A 5326-nucleotide genomic window follows, 5' to 3' on the forward strand; every position below is an offset into this window, starting at 1 on the left:
CAGACTAAATGGGTCAAGTGGTTCTTACCTGCTGTCAAATTCTGTGTTACGTGCCACACATGAACACCAGACGCCAATGTTGACAAATTCAAATCTGGATCAGACTATAAGCTGTGGACCATTCTGTCCTAGTGTCTTAGGTCTCATCCCTAACTCAAGCACTCATTGTATTCTACCAAGGTTATCAATCTACGTTTCCATTGCATGACTTATTGTTTATGGAACTGTGCTACTGACCTTATCTGAGACCTTGTTTATAACCTGTGATGGTGACCATGATCTTATTTTCTTGTCTGACTATGAGACTGTGTCCAGATCAAACAAAAATCATGCATTGCTTGTAGACTTTAGTGCCCACATTGATGCAGTTTCTCGTTCAACCTCAATTTCAGACATTTATCTGGATTTTGGGACTCATGCTTAGGGTTCGGTCTCCAAGCGCTGCTATTAAGATCCAAAATCCTTCTGTCCTGATGATCCTCGAAGAAACAACAACAGTGTGACACAATATACTGAGCTCCTCAATATTTTTATTACTTTGGCCCCTGGTTTTGCTGAAACTGACCTTTCTTAAAAACAATGCGTTCACATAAAGGTTTCTTTCATCACCTCTTCTATACACAGCAATGCGATACACCTAACATCAAACAATTGGAACCCAGCTTACCTTACTGATAAGCCCTATATGCATCAAAAGGTATCTTTTTCACAGGGGTCTCCACTGTGCTCAAAGGATAAGTTCCATGTCCTCTTTATATTTTAAAAATTGATGTTTATTTTAACCACAAACATGTGGCATAAAAAAGTACAAATAAACAAAACAACAAGGTACCAACTATAGACAGGCAGGGCCACTTCCACTTACATCCCTTAGATGGAATAGAGGTTTAATATAACACCACCGGAAAATGTGGAGATTACCATCAATCCAGGTGGGTATCAACATAGGGTGTGGTATTGAAAGTCGACAGTAACTAGGTCGACAATGTCTAGGTCGACCACTATTGGTCGACAGTAACTAGGTCGACAGGGTCTTTATGTTAACATGTTCTAGGTCGACAGGTCAAAAGGTCGACATGAGTTTTTAATGTTATTTTGGTGTCGTTTTCTTCGTAGAGTGACCGGGAACCCCAATTAGTGCACCGCATCCCCTCGCATGGCTCGCTTCGCTCGCCATGCTTCGGGCATGGTGCCTTCGCTTCGCTCGGCACAGATTACCGTTCCAATCGTAGTCCACGTGGATCGTTAAGTATGAAAAGGTTCAAAAAAAGAAAAAAATTGTGAAAAACTCATGTCGACCTTTTGACCTGTCGACCTAGAACATGTCGACCTAAAGACCCTGTCGACCTAGACACCCTGTCGACCTAGTTACTGTCGACCAATAGTGGTCGACCTAGACATTGTCGACCTAGTTACTGTCGACTTTCAATCCGGAGCCCATCAACATAAGCGATAGGGTTCAAGCCTGGGGTCCTTCTATAATGCACCTATTAGGTGCATTATAGAAGGACCCCAGGCTTGAACCCTACCGCTTATGTTGATACCCACCTGGATTGATGGTAATCTCCACATTTTCAGGTGGTGTGATATTAAACCTCTATTCCATCTAAGGGGTGTAAGTGGAAGTGGCCCTGCCTGTCTATAGTGGGTACCTTGTTGTTTTGTTTATTTGTACTTTTTTATGCCACATGTTTGTGGTTAAAATAAACATAAATTTTTAAAATATAAAGAGGACATGGAACTTATCCTTTGAGCACGGAGGAGACCCCTGTGAAAAAGATACCTTTTGATGCATATAGGGCTTATCAGTAAGGTAAGATGGGTTCCAATTGTTTGATGTTAGGTGTATCGCATTGCTGTGTATAGAAGAGGTGATGAAAGAAACCTTTATGTGAACACATTGTTTTTAAGAAAGGTCAGTTTCAGCAAAACCACGGGCCAAAGTAATAGAAATATTGAGGAGCTCAGTATATTGTGTCACACTGTTGTTGTTTCTTCGAGGATCATCAGGACAGAAGGATTTTGGATCTTAATAGCAGCGCTTGGAGACCGTTCATCTTGTTTATTTGTGTGTTTAAGAGAGAAGTGGTGTTCTTTTGGACGGGTGCCAAGCTGCAGCTAGGGCGCAAGTCACTGTTTTCTTTCTTATCTGTCATGCTTAGGGTTGCCACCTCATCCCTTTAATTCTGGACACATATTAATTACACAGGTTTTGTGGCTGATTAAAACCAGGTGAAATGGAGTCTTGAAGTCAGCCAGCCACAGAACCTGTGTAGAATTAAAGGGATGAGGTTGCAACCCTACTCATGCTCCATCACTTGAGGTGCTCTCTCTATTGTCTATGCCAAGTACACCAAAATTTAATGGAGAACGCTAAGCCTACGGGGATTTACCCAACCATTGTTGTTTTACCACCAAGTTTTTCTTCAGCAAAACCAAAACTTGTCTTTGTTTGCTGCCCTTCTAGATTATGATGCTGAAGGAAATTTCATCATGCACTGTTTAATACTGAATTTGATCCCCAGTGACTCCTCTTACTACTCCTCTGACTCAATGCCATTGACAGCAGTAAAATCTAATGAACACATGAGTTATAAAAATATGGAGCTCTCCTGGTCCAATGATACATTTTGAAATATAAGTGTATTCTCATTCCTTACAATTATCTGAATTAAAGGATCCTAACTATATTTTAAGGTCCATACACACTAGACGACGTCGCTCTATGAGCGACGTCGTCTAGTGTTTCCCCTGCCTGGCGGTCGGTGGCCACCCATACACACTGAGCAATATGACCGCTCATATCGCTCAGTGATGTCACGAGCTGCCGGCCTTGCATGCAGTTCCTGGACGACAGTCCAGATTGAGCCTGCATGCACTGCCAACAGCGACGATCTTTCCCGACCTGCGAGGCCGCGCATCGATCGTCGCTGGCGGCATACACACTGGCCGACAAAATGAGCAACATTGTTCAGGAAGGAGGAAAATAAGCGATATGCTCATTTTATCGGCAAGTGTGTATGGGCCTTTAGTAAAATATTAAATAAAAACAAAGACATGTGTGGCTCAGAAAGTAAAGAATATTTGTTTTTCTAGCAGAAAATCCAATTAATAGGTCCATAACAAGTAAGCCTTAAGGGAAGTTACATTTACCATCCTGGGGGGGATTCAATTGTTTTAGACGCCCCACTAATTAATAGGCACGCAATGAAACAATTCAATTGTTTTTGGGTGCCCATTAATTATCGAGCTTGTCACGCCTAAATAGGCTGGGTTTATTCACATAAAGTCGCTAAACCCATCTAAAGTCCTTTTAAAGCCGAACAAAATATTTTTCGCTCATTCTCGCCACCTCAGAAGGCTGCAAGAAGAAACGTGTCCACTCTCGCCTGGAGTAACAATTGAATTGCTCCATGCAGTAGCCTATTACACAGCTGCACTAACAACAATTGAATCTACCCCCCTAAAATTCTGTTTTATAAAAATTAAAAAGCATCTTTCCGTGACAGCACTTTACATCCACATATAAAGAGAAAAGTCACCCATGCACTTTATTCCATATTTGTCTACTTTTAAAAACTGATTTTAAGAAGATTAAGGCGGGGCATAGAATGTACGCCTTTTCGCTAAGGTGGTGTGTCTTAGCTCCACCCGTGGTGCATACCAATTTATCCTTATACATGTGTTATGAACTGCATTTAAAACATATATACCTGGCAGGATGTGTAACACCTCCTCACATGCTCCCAGGTGTGTAGTGATGTCCCAGGATACACCATGTGTGACTTGATATCTGGAATGGAGAAGTGGGAACTAAAGGTCCTTGTCTCCCAGGCTCAAGCACTGGGTCTGTCCCCAGCATTTGGGTGTTTTTGGTGGCATACCTGTCTCCAGTAGTTAGCTAGGTATTAAATGCTGCTGTGAGTGGCTGATATGGCTGAGAGCTTTTTCAGGCAGGATACTTAGGCTTAAGGCACACTGTCAGGGAGGAAGGCTGATCTGCTCCTCCTCCCTGATGCCTGGCTGGCTGATGACATGCCTCCACTTACCCTCTCTTGTTTTTCTGTTTGCCCTCTGCTGACTTCTGTTGAAGTCGAAAAATATTGCAGTACACACATCACGTACAAACTACACACAGATGTCCTCCGTGCGTGTACTTGCTCTCCCGTATGTGCGCATATTTGCAATTTGCGTATGGCCGCTCCCGCGGTCCTGCGTATTAGCGCGTGGTATGAGTAATTACGTTAGTGTTTGTAATCGCATGGAAAAGCCATAAAAACACATTACATATTTAATCCAAATAGTGCACAATGTACACATAGTCTCCCTGCACCACACCAGTGAGTTACACATGTTTAAATGGTATAAGAACAAAGGGATTCACCTTTACATGACAGAAGGGGACAGAACTAGGTTATAAGGAGGTGTTTGGTATCCAGCTGTAGGGTATTTTAAGAGCAATATTCCGGTGTTAGTTTGCAGAAGATCGCGCGCTCCTGCGAATAGTTATGCGCAGGAGCAGAATATAAATATTAACTGTATTTACTGAACACTTGATATGCGGCGAGAACCCAGAGGAAACCATCTGCAAGTGCACCTGGAACAGACATCGCCCACCTATTCAAATTGACCTATGACCTCTCCTGTACTGTAAATTACCATCCCTGTGTCCAATGGATAAAGAGATTACAGTTCCCATTGTGTTAGGTTTTGGACAAATGTATAAATAGCCAGCTGCAAAGTGCATACACGGTACGGGGCTTTGTACGCAAACTGTTCTCTTTCCTCATGACTCCTCCCCTATTGCTTCCTCATTACCTCATTTTTCTCACTAGCCCCACTTACCGTTGCATCTGGACTAGTGCATGTGCAAGTCAGATCTGTGATGGAACAATGGAATCCAAGATTTCTGCTTGCCCTGAGATACTTTGAAGTGATCCGGGCTCACAAGAAATCATTGCTTGTCCCACATCTCCATGGACTTCTTAAGTAAATTACCTTCTTGAAAAAAATGAATACTATTTGGTTTATTTTTTTAATTGATTCTGTAAAACAACACATTGTGTTCCTCTCAAGGGGTCCCCATGGCGCCACAATTTGCACAATATTTTAATAGGTGTTTTAATTCCTGGATGTTCTCAGGAGATTGTTTACAATCAATCAAGTCATGTGATCGATAACATCATGGAAGCTTGCTGTGCAAATTAAGCTTCCATATTTAAACCCTACTCCAGCTGCAGTATAACACCAGAGTATTATGCTGAAAACCTTTCTCTAGGTACCTTATTACTGATCTCAGTAGTGTGTTCCACATATGAGTCAGTTA

This window comes from Pseudophryne corroboree, chromosome 3 (assembly GCF_028390025.1).
Source record: "Pseudophryne corroboree isolate aPseCor3 chromosome 3, aPseCor3.hap2, whole genome shotgun sequence".
NCBI classification, from domain to species: domain Eukaryota; kingdom Metazoa; phylum Chordata; class Amphibia; order Anura; family Myobatrachidae; genus Pseudophryne; species Pseudophryne corroboree.